The sequence below is a fragment of the Rhinoderma darwinii genome, chromosome 4 (genome assembly GCF_050947455.1).
Source record: "Rhinoderma darwinii isolate aRhiDar2 chromosome 4, aRhiDar2.hap1, whole genome shotgun sequence".
Taxonomy (NCBI): domain Eukaryota; kingdom Metazoa; phylum Chordata; class Amphibia; order Anura; family Rhinodermatidae; genus Rhinoderma; species Rhinoderma darwinii.
This window is the reverse complement of record NC_134690.1, coordinates 243,194,354-243,216,019: the sequence shown is the minus strand read 5'-3', so window position 1 is coordinate 243,216,019 and position 21,666 is coordinate 243,194,354.

The window sequence follows — 21,666 nt, the reverse complement described above, 5'->3', positions numbered from 1 at the left end:
ATGTCAGAAGTTTGTCGAACGTTTAGCTACACTTTAATGTAATTGTATAATATAGTTAAATATTCTATCTTTCATTTACGGATAGAGAGGCAGCTACATTTTATAATATTTTTATTCAGTTTGTCCCTAAAAAAATCAGGATGGCAACTCTGCTACATATACAAGATCATTTTTTAATTGTCTTATTGTTGTGAACACTGCAAGATACTATAAGGCGAGGATCACACACACACACACACACACACACACACACGCAGTTTTTAGCTAAGTTTTTTTTTTAGTTTTTTTTTTAGCCAAAGCTAGAAGTGGATCCAAAAGGAAGAAAAGGTATAAAGAAAAGACTGATGCATCTCTTTTCTCTTTTCTCCACTTCTGTGTTTGACTCAAAAACTGCATGAGTGTTGAAATGCATGCATTTAGAGTTGTACTTTATGTATATGTCATTTTATTGTGGGTTTAATTTATATTAATTATTTTTTGGGGGAAAAATGCTGAAAAAAATCACTTCCACCTCTTTGACGCGATCAGAGACCAGAGTCCTTTGAAGGATGATATTCACCGATGTAATCCTCTTTATGCTGCGATTAGCCTTGATCGCGGCATACAAAGGGTTAAACAACAAAGATCAGAGGTTTCTCAGATCTCCGCCATTAGAGAGTGGCTTTGTGTTACAGCTCACTTGTTAGCACTCAGCAGATGGTGGCCGTACAACAGGCTCCCCTTTATGCTAGTGATGCTTCCTGTGGGCTATAAGAGGGCCAGGTGGGTTGCAGCTTTCTCTAGGCCTTATGCAGTTCTCTCTCTAGGCTTACTGCAGCAGGGACCTCTTGCCTCACATGTAGAGCACATAATACTACCCGATCCTCCCCCATCTTTTAACACTTTTCCTGTGTGCTGCCCCTCCCCCTGCCACGTGCAGCAAAGCTACCAAAACTACCAAAGCGCCACTTCATGAGTGGAAACTAAAAAAGAGCAGATTCATAAAAAGTGTAAATATTTATTCAATAATCATAGTTAAAAGATTAATTGTAACAGGACTAAAAAGTTAGCTGTATGGTCGCTTACGCGTTCGAACAAAGTGTTCTTAGTCATATAAATAAAAAGCGCCACTTCGCCCAGTCAGCAGAGGCTTTCCTACGCTCGTTATGATTCACAGCAAAGCTCAATCGCCATGATGGCGTTAACTTTTCCAAATCCTAGTCTCATAAGTCACTGCTCTCTCACCAAACCAACGCTGCCATTATATATCCACAGACTGACACAAGGGGATAAAGGGACACAAGCACAAGACACAGGAGGAGAGAATAGACATGAGTATTAGGGGAAAAGGGATAGTGAGATGGGCTATCCCCCCTATTTGCTGGTGATCAGGCAAACACTGTAACAGTGTCCACGTGTTCAGCATGGCGAGTATGCTGGTTATTATGCAGCCATTCCCTGCCACTAAGAGGTAACTTCTTTTTTCAGCTAGCTTCCTTTCGTGGGGTGAAAAAATGAATTGGAAACTACAAATTTAGGACCACCCATATATTGTTTTCATCATTATGCATTTTCATATCATGAAAACCTTGACACCGTTAGTGGAAGCTTAGTAGACCATATGATTCCTTATTCAGCCACAGAACCCAGTTTACTGTTTAATTGTGTCTATTTTAAGTAAAATACTTGTATTTTATTTGTAATAAATAGACAAGAGTTTTAGTAGCATTAAAAAAGTTTTAAAAGTACATTTTTAACCAATATAATACATATTGACTGAATACATTTACAGACTGCAGAAAATAAGTAAAACTTAAATTTATTTAACCATCAATACTATAATTTTCATTCTATAAGTTTTAGGGTGCCATCAATTCTTGATGTTAGACAGACATATATTGCAGACCACTGATATAACTGGAGGACTTCCGAATTAGTACAGGTTGACCACCTTTGCAAATCAGACCAAAACACTTTTATGCAAGAATATCAGAAGGCTTGTTCTTTAAAAAGTCTAATGGAGGAATTGAAAATTTCTAAGAAAATCCGCTCTCTCCCGCTACATAAAGCACCTGGCCCTGATGGCCTCTCGGGAATATACTACAAGACTTTTGAAGAGTCTCTCTTGCCCCATTTATTTAATACCTCACAACATGCCATAGTAAAGGGTTCCTTCCCTAAAGAAATGTTGAATGCAGTTATAATAACACTCCCTAAACCAGGCAAAACACCAGATTCACCTAAGAACTTCCGCCCAATTTCCCTCCTTAATTCTGATTTAAAAATGTTTTGCTAACATTTTGGCGAGGCGCATGCGCCTAGCCCCCATAATACCCTTCCTCGTACACCAAGACCAGGCGGGGTTTGTGAAGGGCCGTCAAGCATCTGATAACACGAGGAGAATCCTTAAAGGAACAGTGTCACGAAAAAAAAAATTTGAACATCAGTTTGATTTTAGTCTTTTATTAAAAACTTTTATATTTATGTGAGTGTTTGTGTTTTACTTTTTACACTTTTTCTTCCCTATGGGGGCTGCCATTTTTCACTCCATTTCTGTGTGTGTCAATTAACGACACATACAGACATGGAATACGGCAGCTTACAGTCCCATAGTGAATGCGAACGGGGCCCGTTCCATCCACTATGGTGTATACCGTCTGTGTGGGAACGGCGCATGCGCCGCTCCCACACAGTCCAAGTTGAACTGAGCGCCGTCCTGCGCCATTTTCCTGTAGACCGGAAGTCGCGGCCGGACAGTAAGATTACTACTTCCGGTCGCGGCTTCCGGACTTGTGCACTTGGGGCAGCGGCAGCAGATGGAGCGGACGGACCGGAGGGAGCGGCGGCGGCAGGAGCAGGTAAGTGTTTCTATGTATGTTCGTGTTTCAGTGTGTGTTTACTAGTGTATGTAAACCTACTACACTGTGTGTTAGCTCAAAAAATGGCGACACACAGTGTAGGAGGTTTGATCGTTCAATCCCCTCGTTTCTCCCGACACTAGCCAAGATAAAGGAGGGGGGGGATTCTGAGAGCTCACTAGAGCGAGGGATTTTTTTACAATTTGCAGCATAAAGCAATGTGGTTGCTTTACCACATGCAATGCTGCAATTTTGGGAATTGCTCCATCTAGTGACCAGTGCTGGGAAATATTATAAATTAGAATCTAATTTGTAATATTTCCTGACTCGTGAAAAAAATAAAAAAAATAAGAACAATGTTTAATCACCTACACACTAATTGTTTAACTAAAAAAAAAAAAATACATTTTTTGCTAACAACACATTCCCTTTAATATTTTGGATCATTTGATAGCTGAAGAGGCTCCGGCTGTTGTGGTAACCCTGGATGCCGAGAAGGCATTTGACCGTGTGAACTGGTCATTCGTCTTCTTGGTCCCAGAGGAGATGGGATTTGGAGGATCTATTGTAAATGCCATTAAAGCCCTATATGCTTCTCCCTTGGCAAGGGTGTTTGTAGATGGGGCCATCTGTGATGAGTTCCCGATAACGAATGGGCCCAGACAGGGTTGCCCTCTATCTCCTCTCATTTTTGTCCTTTCTATAGAACCGTTAGCACAAGCCATCAGAAGACACTCGGAGATACATGATATATGGATAGGAGAATGCACCCATTGCATCTCTTTATATGCAGATGACATAATACTGACCGTGGGGCAACCGGAACAATCCTTAAATGCAGCTTTTACTCTCATAGAGAAATTTAGCCCTCTGTCACACTACAAGGTTAATTGGGGAAAATCGCAGGCCTTGCCTTTACATTGCTCATTAGTAGATTTGCGGTTTCTGCAGAACCGCTTCTCTCTTGACTGGCAACATAGCCAAATTAAATATTTAGGGATAAATATTACCTCAAAGACCTCCCGTCTGTATCAGGCCAATTATTTCCCTATGCTGTCGATAATGGAACAGGATATGTCGGGCTTAGCCTCTCATGAGGTCTAACGGATAGGTAGAATAGCAGCATTTAAAATGCTTGTACTTCCCAAATTATTATATTTATTCCGTACACTTCCGATAAAGCTACCTTTATCTTTCTTTACTAACGCACACAAACTACTTAACTCTAACATTTGGAAAAAAGGTAAATCATGTGTCGTGGTTAGAACATTGAACAAAGGTAAGAGGGTTAGAGGCCTGAGCCTACCTAACATACAACATTATTATTTAGCCACTCAGATCTATCAGTTAAAATACTGGTGGATGGGTGATACTTCTCAACACTGGGTTCATATTGAAAACTCCTTAGCACCAACACACAACTTAAAAGCTCTGCTGATAACGAGCCTGAATCCTTGTTCACCACCTACCCCTCTACCCAGGGGCGTAACTAGGAAAGACTGGGCCCCATAGCAAACTTTTGACTGCCCCCCCCCCTCCCCTGGGTGTCACACAAACCCCCCTTGTAGATAGTGCCTTTTCTACAGCCCCCCTGTAGATAACGCCATACAGCCCCCCCTGTAGATAACGCCATACAGTCCCGCTGTAGATAACTCCATACAGCCCCCTTTGTAGATAGCGCCATACATCCCCCTATAGATAACGCCATATAGCCCCCACTGTAGATAACGCCATACAGCCCCCTCTGTAGATAACGCCATACAGCCCCCACTGTAGATAACGCCATACAGCCCCCCTGTAGATAACACCATACAGCCCCCCTGTAGATAAAGCCATACAGCCCCCTGTAGATAACGCCATACAGCCCCCTGTAGATAACGCCATACAGCCCCCTGTAGATAATGCCATACAGCCCACTTTGTAGATAGCGCCATACATCCCCCTGTAGATAACGCCATACAGCCCCCTCTGTAGATAACGCCATACAGCCCCCACTGTAGATAACGCCATACAGCCCCCTGTAGATAACACCATACAGCCCCCTGTAGATAACGCCATACTGCCCCCTGTAGATAACGCCATACAGCCCCCCTGTAGATAACACCATACAGCCCCCCTGTAGATAACGCCATGCAGCCCCCATGTAGATAACGCCATACAGCCCCCCTGTAGTTAACGCCATACAGTCCCCTTTGTAAATAGCGCCATACAGCCCCCTGTAGATAACGCCATACAGCCCCACTGTAGGTAACGCCATACAGCCCCCTCTGTAGATAACGCCATACAGCCCTCCCTGTAGGTAACGTTATATAGCCCCCCTATAGATAGCAGCATACAGCCTCCCCTGTAGATAACGCCATACAGCCCCCCCTGTAGGAAAGGACATACAGCCCCCTGTTGGAAATGCCATACAGCCCCCCTGTAGGTAACGCTATACAGCCCCCCCTGTAGGTAATGCTATACAGCCCCCCTGTAGGTAACGCTATACAGCCCCCCTCTAGGTAACGCTATATAGCACCCCCTGTAGGTAACGCTATACAGCCCCCACCTGTAGGTAACTCCATACAGCCCCAACACCCAAAAAAAATCTGACCTATAGTGTGTCCTACAAAAGACATGTATCCCCTATCCACAGGATAGGGGATACATGTGTGATCGCTGGGACGCCCAGCGATATGGAGAATGGGGGACCGAAAGTCCCCCGAAGTTCTCCATGACTAACCTCTGACTTCCGGAGTCTGCGCAGCTCAATAAAAATGAAAGGAGCGCTGGGCACAAGCGCGACCGGCGCTCCATTCATATCTACGAAGCTGCCGACACAGATCCCGGAAGTCCGAGGTTTCTCATGGAGAACTTCAGGGGACTTTTGGTCTCCCGTTCTCCCTATCGCTGCCAGCAATCACACATGTATCCCCTATCCTGTGGATAGGGGATACATGTCTTTTGTAGGAACAACCCCTTTAATGGCAGAGCATGGAGATACCTCCCTGCTCTGCCGTAGTGTTCAGTGGCGTCGCGCTGTAGTAGCCATAGCGGCAGCAAGCGGAGCCTCCGGCCATGGTGAGGGCCCGTGCCGGCGGGCGACACGGGCCCCTCATGCTGCGGGCCCCGCTACGGCTGCTACAGCGGTAGTTACGCCACTGCCTCAACCTTACTTTTTGTGAGTTTCTATCAAAATTGGATACAGTTTCACTCAATGAGTTTACGGTCTTCAATTTCTTTGGATACTTATGCTCCTATAAAAACTCTTGAGCTTCTTCTCCCTGACCTAGATCTTTGAATCTGGAAAGTTGGGGGTTTGACCCAACTGAAGTCTCTCATGGACAACAATCAGTTACTACAATTTACTGACCTCCATAGTAGGTACAGTATTCCCAATAGGGATTTTTATAATACCTTCGAATTAGACATCTTTTGCAATCCGACCACACTTTCACAATCTTAGCTAATTCAGATATATTTCAACTATGGTCTCAACCTGTCACCCAAACTAAAGGTATACGTCCTTTATATGATATATTAGACTCCAAGGCTAAATTTGAGAAGACTTCTCCGTTATTGGCATGGGAGAGGGAGCTCGCACAAGTTTAATCCACATCTAATTGGACAACCTCTCTTACCTGTATAGCGAAAAATTTGAGATGCACTCTCCACTATGAGTCGATCATGAAAACAGTGCTCAGATGGTATTATACATTTATACACCAGATATACTTCAACATATGTTTCCTAATACATCCCGCCTTTGTTGGAGAAATTGTGGATGCAGAGGCACCCTTCTTCACATTTTATGGGACTGTCCATTGCTCGCAGATCTCTTGACTTCCTCTTTCAAATTATTATCAAGAATTGCGGGGAAATCTATTACCCCCCTCTCCGGCTTTAGCATTACTTTTTCTTGACATTAACTCCATACCATCTGAGTATAAAGTCATATTGGCTCATTTATTTCTCGTGCATAAATTAGTCATTACTAGATACTGGAAAAAGCCTTACAGTCCCCTCCATGCAGGAGATTATTGCACATGTTAATGGTACATGCTCTCATGAGAAAATGATGGCATTTAAGGATGACTCCTACTCCAAATTCAAACAGACGTGGAGACCTTGGCTAAGTAGTATTTATAACTTTGTCCCATAGGGTATAGCCCTTTCATGATCCATACTATCCATATTGAATATCCTGGTATCTGCCTAGTCTGTATTGTTCTATTCTAGTTTTTTTTATCTAATTGTTATATACGGAAAGTATTTCTGGATGTTAGGTTATAGATTTGACTTCTAATATCCATATTTGACGTGTATATTATTTTGTCATGTATAAAATGTTTTCCCACCTCGTTGTCCATTTGCAATGGATATATTTGGTGTATTTCATATGTTGGTTGAAAAATATTGGTAGAAATGCTCAATAAAAAATTATGGATTAAAAAAAAAAGTCTAATGGAGGATCGTCCACAGTACGGGAAGCTATAAAAATTTGGATAAAAAAAAAAAAATCCTCCATAAAAATGATGTGACATTTGATGCTAGATGAGTCCTATTCCTGGATGTTCATGCTCCTTGAATCCTTCAGTCATTGGATTTGCATGAAATAATTTTTTAGAGCAGGATGCAGTGAACACGTAATTTTAGTGAAAATGGTAAATGGCCCAACAGGATACAGTTACTAAACAGACATAACGGCAACATTCACCATTACTAAACTAATGTCATCAGTTATCATCACATTCAAAACTACACTTTTTTTTTTCTTACTCATAAAACAATTTAATAAAAAGCCACACAGAATAAGAACATCGTCCTTGTCAGGAACATGAAAGACAAACCCACTTGCATGTTTTCCTGCTTATAAGCTGCCTTTTTATTACAGCTTGAGACGTTCCCTCAAGAGGCTGAAAACATCAAACATGATTTTTCCATTAAATACAGTCCAGCATTTTAGTTTTTTTCCCAATTTCACAATGGTTTTCTGTGTTCCTAACAGACTAAAACAGAAACGCTATCTCTTTTATTGTTTTGTTATAAATTATATACAAAATAACCAGATTACAACTAACTAAAAACGTATTCAAGGACATGTGTTCTTGAAAATTGCGTCAATTTTCACTGCATGACTAACGCCATTTAAAACTAAAATATCTTATGGCTTCTTTTGAAAAACAAGTTTGCTTTAAAACTAGGTATGAAAAGTTTTTTTTTTACCATACATTATTTTAGTTGGTGTTCTTGTTCTTGTTCTATGTAATTGTAGTCAAATGGATAGAAATGTATGGACTTAAGAATGTGTTATTGCTTTTGAAAGGAAACATATCATCAGAGAATGACACATTATTTGATTCAGGATTCTATTATACACATATTAAAAAAAATAATTGGGTCGTGTGTTTTTAAATTTTTTATGTGAATATCCACATTAAATCATTTTTGAAACATTGTCAATAGAGCAGTCACAATAAACGAATATATCCTGTTCTCTGTAGCTTGACTAAGGTAAGATTGATGTTTTGCTATCTATGACCTCCCACCAGTAACCCAAATAAGGGACCACAACTTGAAATTGGTGTAAGGGCCACAGCAGCCATTTATTAAAGGAACAGTGTCATCACAAATAATTTTTTTATATGTTAAAGATGTTAGTGCTTTAATAAAAACGTTTATTTTCATTTGTGTGTTTGTGTTTTACTGTTTCTTATTTTTACACTTTTTCTTCCCTATGGGGGCTGCCATTTTTTGTTCCATTTCTGTGTGTGTCGATTAACGACACACACAGACATGGAATACGGCAGCCACAGTCCCATAGGGACTGCGAACGGCTCCCGTCCCATTGACTGCCGTGTACGGCGTCTGTGTGGGAACTGCGCATGCGCCGCTCCCACACAGTCCTATTCGAAATTGGCGCCGTCCGGCGCCATTTTCCTGTGGACCGGAAGTCGCGGCCGGACAGTAATATTACTACTTCCGGTCGCGGCTTCCGGACTTGTGCACATGGAACAGCGGCAGCAAAGGGAGCGGACGGGCCGGAGGGAGCCGCGGCGGCAGGAGCAGGTAAGAGATTTCAATGTATGTTAGTGTTTGTGTGTGTTTACTACTGTATGTAAACCTACTACACTGTGGGTTACCTCAAAAAATGGCGACACACAGTGTAGGAGGTTAAACCTTTCAAACCCCTCGTTTATCCCGGCACTAGCCAGGATAAAGGAGGGGGGGATGCTGAGAGCTCACTAGAGCGAGGGCTTTTAACCCAATGTTGCAATGCTGCAATTTTGGGAACTAGCTCCATCTAGTGACCAAAAATGGGTAGTATTATAAATTAGAAAAAATTTATAATATTTCCTGACTCGCGAAAAAAATAAAAAAAATTTGAACAATGTTTAATCACCCACACACTAAATGTTTAATTTTTAAAAAAAAAACATGTTTTTCTGGCAACACATTCCCTTTAAATACACAAAATATTAAAATGCAATCAAATAGCATAACCATAATATAACAAACATTTTATAAGTTAACATCCTGCACTATTCTGCAAACATTCCCCTGTTAAAGGATACTTGAAGGCACTTCAAGAATTATATTTTCACTCCATCCTTTTCTTGTCAGGTCTGGAACTTATTGCCCTACAGACCCTGCCCATAAGGAATGTATAAAACAAGCTGTGTAACCCCTCCGAGTCCCTACAATACCACCCAGGGTTAAATGCCCAGAGTTCTTTTACAAAAATCTTTTATGTTGTTCTGCTTCTTCCCATTACGTGCCTTCAAAGACTCTTCCTCCTACCGCAAACGCTACTGTGACAAATCGCAAATCAAAAATGCAACACAATAAAGAAAAGAAGGGAGGGCAGGTGGGAAAATTCCTTCTCCTGTTGTCCGGCGGGAAAGAGGGCTGCCTCTATCCCACCATGGCTTATATGCACCATACTCCTTCCTCAACTTCAAGATCCAACCCTAGGCCAAACCCCTTCTGCTTAACCCTTTATCCCCCCTGTGGCGGAACGGGTGACGGTTACAGGCATTGTACCCAGATAAAGGTTAAGCCTGCCGCAAACCGTCGCACTCCCGCCATCCGGGTGCCATAGCTTAGATGGCGCCCGGTGCTAGATGGGGATATGTCCCCTAAAACTGCATTACGTTATGTTTGATAACCAGTTGTTTTATATTGTATTGTATTCAGTGCTGCTTCACTGTCCTCCCCCTCTAGGGTTAATCTTATACTGAAGGAGAATGAGTCACAGGCTGAGAGCGGGAACATGTGTAATGTAAATAAGAAAAAGGAGGGGGCCTGTTTCCTGAGTGAGGGATATAGCTGTGCTGGATGAGTTCTCAGTTGAGTTGCAGCCCAGGAGAGGATGAGATAGCAGTGTGAGCTGCAGGCAGGGGCTTTCTACCTCAGAGATGGTACCTGACCTAGGGACAGTAACAGAGGACAAGTGCTGGAGTCCCATCTTACTAAGGAGGATCTGGAGACACCCCAAAGGATGAAAGGTACAGTGGAGAGACCCCATAGTGAGGTAGCCTGTCCCATCCAGCCCAGAGGGGAGAAGCAGCGATGCATTGGTTCTGTGTGTGTCTGTCCCTGTTAATAAACGCGCCGCTGTGGCTTGTCCCCTGTTAATCTGTGTCGCCTGAATCTATCGCCCACATTCTCTTGGCGTAAACCGACCCCCACTGACCCGGTTTCGCCACATTTGGTGGCAGCGGTGGGATAGATTCAGCCCGTTCCTGGGGAAGCGGCAGGGGATAGGTATCCTGGTACCATCCGGCGCTTCGCGGCCAGACCTCCAGGGCGGACTGCCACACGTGCTGCAGTACAGGGGGACCACAGGCACCTAAATCCCCAATCATGGAGCCTGACTCTATGGATCCTCCCGGCGGAGCAGAGGCTGTCCCCTATGGCAGCTACCTCAGAATTACACTCCAAGAGCTGTGCCGGTTCCGGTGTATTGCCTTCTCGTCCCGCGACATCAAGGATCGGCTGATTGAGAAGCTCCAAGCCTGGGACCTGGCGAACCCGGCCGAGATGGGAGAGATGGCCGAGAGTGACGTTGACTACTGCCCCGAAGAACCGGCCAGTCGCCAGGGAACCGGCCGTAGCGCCATCTCGGACACCCAGGCCCTGCGGATGGGGGATCTGCTGACCGCTCTGGGGCCTCAAACTCTGAGGCCGAGCGCTTGATCATCGTTGGGGCCGTGGCCCGTGCAGTGGCACCCCCAGAATCAACAACCCCAATCCCTGCCGGGCCACGAAGACCCCAACTATGATACAACGACCTCCCCAAGTTGGATCCTTCGTCCACGGATATCTATGCGCACCTAACCATGCTGGAGACACAGCTACAGGTGCATGACATCCCCACCACCGAATGGGCTCGCTACGTGGGGCCCAGCCTGCAAGGGAGGGCCCTTGAAGTCTACCGGAGCCTAGGTCCAGAGGACGGACGGGACTACGGTTGCCTCCGGGACGCCCTGCTGAAGAGGTATGCGATCACCCCAGAGACTTACAGAGAGCGGTTCCGTAATTTGACGCTCGCCGGCCAAGGTACCCATGTGGAACTGGCAGCCCAGCTCCGCTTAAGCTGCTCCAGGTGGGCCGAGGGGAAGAAGGCCTTCAGTCGGGAGGCCCTGGAGGACCTCGTCATTTTGGAGCAACTCCTCTCCAGGATGGAGGTCCCCGTTCGTGCCTGGGTCGCGGACCGCCACCCAAGCACCCCTGAAGATGCCGCCACCCTGGCCGACGAGTTCTTGGCCCGCCGACCCCAGTGGAGAAGCCTTCCGCGCCAGGAACAACGCCGAGAGCTCCGCACCCCTACCAAAATAGCGGAACCACCCCGGCCAACTTCGATGAGACCCCAGCCGCAGCCTACGGCCGCCCCGATCCCTCCAAGGGTCCGCGGCCCTACGGACTCCCGCCAGTGTTATGGGTGCCACCAGCCGGGGCACATCCGACGGGACTGCCCCCTGGCCCAATCAACGGTGCCCTTTCCAGACCAACCCCAACCCGGGTCGCCTTTTGTCCAGAGGCGGGCAACCCCGATGAGTGTGGCCACCTCCTAGATGCACCAGAGGTGGAGGAGGTGGTCTACCACGTAGAGCTTGCGAGCCTCGTGATGAACCAGGTCCCTGCCAACATGCAGGGCCACCGACAGCCCGTGATGCTGGGACGCCGCACCGTCCAAGGACTCCGTGACTCGGGGGCATCCCTCACCCTGGTAAGAGCGGACCTAGTTCCCCAGTCTAAGGTTCTCCCCAGCGATTAGCCTGGATTGCCCTGGCAGACGGACAGCAGCGGTCCATTCTCCGCGCCAGAGTCTACCTGGACTGGGGGCCCGGAAAAGGGGAGGTCGAAGTCGGGCTCATGCCGGATCTCCCCGCCGATGTCTTATTGGGGAACGACCTTGGGAACGGTCTCGCAAGTCAGTTCGCTGGGGCCGTGACAAGCAGCCAAGCCCGGGAGAACCTTTACCGGCCTCCACCACCGACCCGTGTAACCACCGAGGCTCCTCTCCCGGAAGCCCCGCCCCCCGAACCGCCGGTGGTAAGTACCCAAGCCCCTCACGCCTCACAACTGACCGACCTGACGAACCCCCCGACAGACCTGGGGAGGTGGATAGGGTCGCTTTTAGGGAGGCCCAGCATACGGATCCTTCCCTGTCCTCTGCCCGTAGCCTGGCCGATCGACCACCCAGTGGAGGGGCCCAGGCAGGGTTCCAGTGGGACAACGGGCTGTTGTATCGGGTCGAAGCCCCGACCAAGCCTTAGTCGCCCTGGACCGCCTCCAAACAGCTGCTTGTTCCCCAAGCCTACCGTGCACGACTGTTAGCCCTGGCCCACGATATACCCGCGGCGGGTCACACTGGGACCAGGTCCACCAGGGCCCGGCTCTCGAAGGCTTTCTTTTGGCCAGGGCTGACTGAGGACGTGCGGCGGTACCGAGCTTCGTGCCCTGTCTGCCAACGGGTGGCGGGGGCCCCGCGCAAGGTGCCGCTCAGGCAGCTGCCCCTCATCCGAGAGCCCTTCCAGCGGGTGGCCATAGATCTGGTTGGCCCCATTAATCCCCCCAGCCGAGGGGGAAAGCGTTACATCCTAACCCTGGTAGACTTCGCTACCAGATACCCGGACGCAGTGGCTCTGTCCTCCATAGATTCTGAGCACGTCGCCCAGGGACTCATGGACATCTTCAGCCAGGTGGGGTTCCCGCGTGAGGTACTCACAGACAAGGGATCTCAATTCCAGGGAGAACTCATGCAGGACTTCTGGAATCGGCACGGGGTGAGTTCTCTAAGAACCACCGCCTACCACCCCCAAACGAACAGACTGTGTGAAAGGTTCAACGGTACCCTCAAGCAGTTGCTACTCCGATACGTCCACTCGGAGGGGAGAGACTGGGACCGCTCCTTGCAGCAGCTTCTCTTTGCCTATCGAGAGGTGCCGCAGGAGTCTACCGGGCACTCCCCATTCGAGTTGCTGTTCGCGAGGCGGGTCCGGGGACCCTTGGACTTAGTCCGGGAAGGTTGGGAAGGGAAGTTTGCAAGCCCGGAGATCCCGGTAGTAGACTATGTGAGCCAAATGCGGGAGCGCCTAGCACGGCTGATGGATTTGGCCCATCAGCGATTGGAAGTAGCTCGAAGCCGTCAACGGGACGAGTACAACCGTAGCGCCCGACCCCGAGAGCTGGGGGTGGGGGAGAAGGTACTGGTCCTCGCGCCAGTACGAGGCAACAAGTTGCAGGCCAATTGGGCTGGACCGTACACTGTAGTGGGGCAACAGGGGACGATGAACTACCTAGTAGCCCATGACAAAGCAGAAAAGCGGGTACGGAAGGCCTATGTGGTAAGGGAGGTAGGAGCGGTCGCGATATGCTGCCCGCCCATGGACAACCCTGACGTGGACCGCATCCCTGACCTACTGGCAGAGGCCCGACGCCAGACAGGGCTGGCAGATGTGCAGCTTGAAGTCCAGCTATCGCGCTTGCAGAGTAGGTGAGATGGGGGAGGTGTTAGCAGCCCAGGAGGCCCTGTTCACCGCGTCCCCCGGACGTACCTCCCTAGTCGCTCACGAGGTCGACACTGGAGGAGCCCGACCCCTGAGGCAGCCCGCGTTCCGAGTGGCTCGCTCAGTGCTGACCGCGATGAGAAAAGAAGTAGAAGACATGCTGGAGATGGGGGCCTTTTTACCATCTCACAGTCCTTGGGCCGCCGGCGTTGTGTTGGTCCCCAAGAAGGACAAAACCACGAGGTTCTGTGTAAACTACCGGCGGCTGAACGAGGTAACCGTTACGGATGCCTATCCGATGCCCCGGATTGATGAGCTGCTCGATAGGCTGGGAGGGGCACGCTTCGTGTCCACTCTGGATCTCAGCAAGGGCTACTGGCAGATTCCTCTGACCAAGGCAGCCCAAGAGCGCTCGGCGTTCATCACCCCGTTCGGCCTGTTTGAATTTACGTGCATGCCGTTCGGGATGAAGAACGCCCCCGCGACCTTCCAGAGGGTGGTCGACCGGATCCTCGTGGGGTGTCAGGAGTTTGCCCAGGCATACCTGGACGATATCGCTATCTTTAGCAAGACTTGGGAGGAACACTTGGGGCACGTGGCGCAGATCCTGGAGCGCATCCGGTACGCCGGCCTCACCGTCCGCCCCGACAAGTGCCAGATGGGGCACCGAGTGGGCAGCGGACAGATCCGCCCCGAGCCGGCCAAGGTGGAGGCCATTCTCCATTGGCCCCGGCCGGCCAACCAGAAGCAGGTTAGGGCCTTTCTGGGAGTCACAGGGTACTACCGAAAATTCATCACGCAGTATAGTACCCTGGCCAAGCCCTTGACCGACTTGACGTCCAAAAGGTTCAGTCGACTGATGCCCTGGTCCCCTGACTGTGAGGCGGCCTTCGGGAGCCTTAAGACTGCCCTCTCCATCTCCCCTGTCCTGGCTGCCCCTGACTTCCACCGGCGGTTCATAGTCCAAACCGATGCCTCAGACGTCGGGCTGGGAGCGGTACTGAGCCAAGTGGACCAGGCGGGCCATGAACACCCGGTCGCGTACCTCTCCCGGAAGTTGCTGGACCGAGAGAGGGCATACGCAACCATTGAGAAGGAGTGCCTGGCTGTCGTGTGGGCTCTAAAGAAGCTCCAGCCCTACGTTTATGGGAGGGAGTTCACAATAGTCACAGACCACAGTCCTCTCAGTTGGTTGAACCGAACCGCCGGGGACAATGGGCGTTTACTACGGTGGAGCCTGGCCTTACAATCCTATAACTTTACCATCTCTCATAAAAAGGGCCGGGACCACGGGAATGCTGATGGACTCTCTAGGCAGCAGGACACTGATGGGCAGAGACTGACAGCACCGGGCCCAGATCTCATCACTGACCCGACAGAGGGTCAGCAGGACTGATTCTGGATCTAAGCTGGGGGAGGTCTGTGGCGGAACGGGTGACGGTTACAGGCATTGTACCCAGATAAAGGTTAAGCCTGCCGCAAACCGTCGCACTCCCGCCATCCGGGTGCCATAGCTTAGATGGCGCCCGGTGCTAGATGGGGATATGTCCCCTAAAACTGCATTACGTTATGTTTGATAACCAGTTATTTTATATTGTATTGTATTCAGTGCTGCTTCACTGTCCTCCCCCTCTAGGGTTAATCTTATACTGAAGGAGAATGAGTCACAGGCTGAGAGCGGGAACATGTGTAATGTAAATAAGAAAAAGGAGGGGGCCTGTTTCCTGAGTGAGGGATATAGCTGTGCTGGATGAGTTCTCAGTTGAGTTGCAGCCCATGAGAGGATGAGATAGCAGTGTGAGCTGCAGGCAGGGGCTGTCTACCTCAGAGATGGTACCTGACCTAGGGACAGTAACAGAGGACAAGTGCTGGAGTCCCATCTAACTAAGGAGGATCTGGAGACACCCCAAAGGATGAAAGGTACAGTGGAGAGACCCCATAGTGAGGTAGCCTGTCCCATCCAGCCCAGAGGGGAGAAGCAGCGATGCATTGGTTCTGTGTGTGTCTGTCCCTGTTAATAAATGCGCCGCTGTGGCTTGTCCCCTGTTAATCTGTGTCGCCTGAATCTATCGCCCACATTCTCTTGGCGTAAACCGACCCCCACTGACCCGGTTTCGCCACACCCCCCTGAACTAGCATCTAGCTATAGCTATACCCAAACCACCTTGTCATGCACTCTCTCCATTACGTCTGAACCTTCATTATGTTGGGCTTACTTGACTAAGGTATGTTTGATGTTTTGCTATCTATGACCTCCCACCTGTAACCCAAATAAGGAAACTTAACTTGAAATTTGTGTAAAGGCCACAGCAGCCATTTATTAAATACACAAAATATTAAAATGTAATCAAATAGCATAACCATAATATAACAAACATTTTATAAATTAACATCCTGCACTATTCTGCAAACATGCCCCTGTTAAAGGATCCTTGAAGGCACTTCAAGCATTATATTTTCACTCCATCCTTTTCTTGTCAGGTCTGGAACTTTTTGCCCTACGGCTGTTCTGCACCTGACCATCTCCAAGACCTTACCCTTCCTGGGGACCCTGCCCATCAGGAATGTATAAAGCAAGCTGGGTAACCACTCCCTGCCCCAACAATACTGCCCAGGGTTAAATGCCCCGAGTTCTTTTACAACAATCTTTTATGTTGTTCTCCTTCTTCCCATTATGTGCCTTCAAAGACCCCCCCCCCTCCTACCGCCACGACATTCAAGTGTGACACCTTACACATGAACGTCCCTCCACAGCTGCAGGTCTTTTTCCAAGTCGTCCCGAATGCCCAAGGTCCACATGTCCAGACCCACATCATTAAAGTGCACCCCGTCAGAACGGAGAAAACCGAGCTCGGCCCCCTCCAACCAACTCCCTATGGCGCACTGCCACACCTCTGTTGCGAGCGACAAATTTCCCCACGACTTTGTTCATCTTCGCCCTAGCTCAGTTCAAACTCTGCACGGAACAGGCTTGTCGCCACACCCAGCGGGCAACGATGTCCGACCATACAATGATCAAACCAGGAAATGAGAACCACAAACGCAAAAGGTCCAGCTTAACATCCCTCATCAGGTCCCTGGACGACTGTATCCTCAAATCATTCCTGCCAAGGTGGTTGAGCAAAATATCGGGTGCCCTATCCAAGCCTGTATAAAATTGAAGCTCCGGCAACAACCTGCACCATAGCATGCCCCTCAGACCTAACCATCTGACCTGAACGTCGGCCTGGGCAAAGCCCAACTGGCATCATGTCGGGCGAACATCCGTCTGAACACCTCCCCAGTGCTTATATTATCCACACCAAACAGGGGCCTGCACCCAAAACAAAATACACAACAAGAGTAAGGCAACGTAAATCAAACAACACCTGCAACATAACTTCCCCCAAATACCCTAAAGCAAATGAGGGCGGACATAAATCCTGTTTCTGTCAGACTCCCACCTGCCTATCTTCCTGGCCATAGCCGGGGATAAACTCCACCTAGCCGCCTCAGTGGCGTCACCAATTTGAAACGAATAAGAACTATATTCCGAGCCCACCCGCCCACACAACAGAATACATTTGCAAAAAACCTACACAAACTGATATTTAGATAGTGATAGCCCATCCGCATGAACTAATCCTCAGGCCGAACTGCCACATAATCCTGAAAACAGCGAACCGGGCATACCCTAGACCCAACTAACGCCCCCAGGCACACCAAGAAACCCTTTCCCGCTTGATCGGTCTTTGATCTGCGGAGCAAGCATGACAGGGAGGACCTCTTCAATGCAACATCTAAGAACAACAGACCCCCAGCCACTCGCTTACTTGCCGCCACCAACTCTTATATACGGAAAGCACCAAAGAAAGCTAAAGAAATGTCTAGCATGAACAGCCGAACTTCAAACCTTGACACACAAACAGCCTGCAGATGCCCACAAGATATTCCAATAGATCAAAAGATACTGGTTTCCTACAGTCCCTGGACACGGAACCTTTCCTAAAGCCCTTCATCGCCTGCCTAACCAAGAAAGACTTAGTCACATCCTCCTCCCCTTTGAGTCGAAACTAAAAAGCTAGGGCCGACAACAGCCTAGACACACCCGATAAAGACACCCCTTCACTATAGGAATTAGCTATAAAATACAACAAGCAGGCTAACCGATCCCCGGCATCATGACTCATCTGAGCACTCCCCAACAAGGCTTCCCAAACCTGCCAAACTGCACTGTACGCCTTCCACGTGGCCCCACTAACTGACCGCTGAATCAACGACATCGCCACTGTCATACCACATTCCAAAGATGCGCCGGGCGAACAATCCCATAAGTCTACGCGCCCGGCGCCAGCGGATGAGGCCTGTCCCACTGTTGACGAGAAAGGGAAGAAGCCACAGAATTAAGCACCCCTGGAACATGAACAGCTACAAATACAAAATGCGAATTCAACACCAACCCCCGCAAAATTGGAGAGTGCCGTCACTTCGGGTCGTTCGCCCATTTCCAGTCTGACCGTCGAAGACAGGAGGAGGGAAGATGGCCGCTCCAATGCTGCCTGCCGGGATTCTTCCCAGAACTCCTAGCTCCCGAGCCTGGTGCCCACTTAGGAGCAGAAGGAGGAGGGTACCTGCTGGGGCTCCCACGGTGCCGACAGGACCGAGCAGTTACCTCAGGAGAAAGCTGCTCCGGGGGCCTGGAACGCCGGCTCCTGCGTCCCTCCCCTTCTGAGGAGCCAGCAGCAGGTACAGGAGGCAGAGCCCCCGCAAAGTGTTGCTCCAGCCAGCCAGGACCACGAAGAAGCGCCGCATCCAGATTCCTGGACATCATGGACTCCAACGAAGCGGCCATGCTGCAGGTAAGCACACTACACTACCCACAGAAAATTCCGTCTCCTGTTGTCCGGCGGGAAAGAGGGCTGCCTCTATCCCACCAGGGCTTATATGTACCATACTCCTCCCTCAACTTCAAGATCCACCCCTAGGCCAAAACCCTTCTGCTTAACCCTTTAACCCCCCTCTGAACTAGCATCTAGCTATAGCTATGCCCAAACCACCTTGTCATGCGCTCTCCCCATTACCTCTGTGCCTTCATTACATTGGGCTTACTTACTTAACAGCTCTGCTGTATGTACTGGTATAGGATGAGTAGAATCATTAGAGGGGGCGAGTCATTGACAGCTCTGTGGTACTGCTGGAAGCCTAGATAAGGTAGGATAGCAACACAATATGCACAGATAAGGCTCTGTGCATCTTCCCTGGTCTCTAGGGGAGGAATCTGTACTCCATCACTTCCAGGAGACTGTAAGAATCTATGACATTTCTCTGTCCATTAACTCCCTTTATTCAGCTGCTATAAAGCACACACACCCTGCTGCACTGAATACTCAGGAAGAACAGGAAGGCAGTGTGTTTCTCCAGTATGGCTGCCCCCAGGGAAGGTTTTTAAAATAAAAAAAATAAATAGCTACAACAACAAAAAAAAAAGACCAAAGACACTATTTATCATCTATATTGTCACATCTTATTAATGAAACTAACATTAACCCCTTACCGACCAATGACGAAAATACACGTCATGGAGCAGGGGGGGGGGTGGTTGATGTTTGGAGCGGACTCACGGACTGAGCCAGCCCTATACACAGCAGCTTTCAGCTGCGTATTATAGCTGACATGCTGCTCTAACGACCAGGAAAAGCAATCGGGCTGTTCCTGGTGCTTTAACTAGTTATATTGAAAAACTGATGCCAGAGGCAAAGAAGCCCTATTTCCCATCTACCATAGAAATTGTTACATTTTAAAATGTAATCTTTATTATGCTGATTTCAGCAAACAGACAAACAGACAGACCAACACAAATGGTTAAAATTCTCAATGCATGGATCGGGTCAGCAACCAATAGTGGCTGTGTCAGTATGCACGTGTATTTTCCGTCTATGCCTGCAGACCGGCAAAGTCTGGAGAACGTTTATAGCAACAATGGACTCCTGAGCAGTTAAATTGTTAAATTATAAACCCTAAGATCCAGCATGTATTAAAATAGAAAGGAGAGCCCCCCCGACATGTTTCGCTACGTATGTAGCGTCCTCAGGGGTTCACGGGGCTACTGACGGCGCGCCGAGAAGTTCTCTATGTTATGGGAATCCTCTATGACGTATCAGGGGGTGTGTGTACACATAGAACCAATAGTGGTGGGGGTGGGCGGGAATCTCCCACCCCAATTTGAATGGCAGATGAAACTGCCAATGGAACAGTGAGAAGCCCGGGCAGCTGAGCAAGAAAGCTCACGCATGCGCTTTAGGGCTTATTCGGTACTTACACTTGGAACCACTCGCAAGGATCAAATAGGTGAGTGGTGCATTTATATTTAGATGGATAATACACCCAAAAGTCACTGGTATTGAAATTGGATATTGAGTATATGCTAATAATTGAGACTACACGATGTGAATAATTTAATACATATATAATAGAGATCAGTGATGTGGCAGCAAGTATCGCTGCTGATAAGATGCCAATAATATGCAGAGGCATGGGTATAACTGTAGATGTAAGTGCACACTTGTATGTCAGCTCTAAGCTGAGTTAATAATGACAATATTAAAATTATATTTACGTGTGGGGTTTGTTTTAAAGAAACACAGCTGTAGACTTCTCAAGTCAAATGGACAATCAATATACAAAAAATACTGGGGTGAATTCTTTAAGTACACATAAGTGTGTATCATGAACATGCAAATGGTCCTTCTTAAAGGTCACAAGAGGATAAGAGTATCCTAAATAAAACAGAGAAAATATGAGGCCATCAGAACTCAATAGTTGGACAGTGTCTGTAATTCTATATCATATTTCTGTAAGAAGTAAAGATTGAAAAACATACGAATAGAGATTAGATTATGGGCCCGTGGCACGGTAATCGTGACACTGAACTCAATACATTAATCTCAGAGAAAAGCTGCAAATGTAAATCCTTCATTCAGACCGGAGGGGCTGAGAGAATGCAAACGATAAATCCATCGTGCTTCCTCCTGTAGTAGAAACTGATCCAAATTTCCAGCCCTGGGTCCTAATTTAATCTGGGTGACACCCCAGAACTGAAGTAGCTTGGTGTCACCCCCATGTAGTTGGTGCATATGTCTGGACAGCGTAGTGCCCTCTTTCTGATTGATCGTGCTCAGATGCTTGGAGATTCTCCTTCTTAGTTCCTGTATAGTCTTTCCCACATACAGTTTGGGACAGGGACATTACGCTATATATATCACCCCACTGCTATGACAGTTAATAAACTGCTTAATGACATAGGTTTTACCATCAAGTGGATTGGTGAAGATCTTTGTCATAGGCATAAGAGGACAGAAGGAGCAACGGCCACAGGGGTGGGAGCCCCTGACTGGTGATTTTAACCAAGTTTGTTGGGAATTAGTTTTTGTGGAATAGTGACTGTGTACCAAATGTTCTCGTAAGTTCTTACCTCTGCGGTAAGTGATACTCGGAGCCGCTGAAATTACTTTTTTAAGGTCTGGGTTGATGGTAAGTATTGACCAGTGTTTTCTAAGGATCTCCATAACCTGAGAGGAACAAACATCGTATGTACCAATACAACGAATGGCACTGGATGACTCCGTTTTAACGCGATTTGTACTTTTGTCCTGAATAAGTTCTGTCTATCAGTTGCCTTGGCCCTAGCATAGGCCCTATGTAGCCATTTTTTTGGATAGCCACGTGCCACGAATTTATTGTACAGTTCATCACATTCAATCTGAAAAGATTGTTCATCAGAGCAATTTCTCTTGGCTCAGAGATATTGCCCTATCGGTATGCCTCTGGCATCCGTTTTTCAATTGTTGTATCTGGCC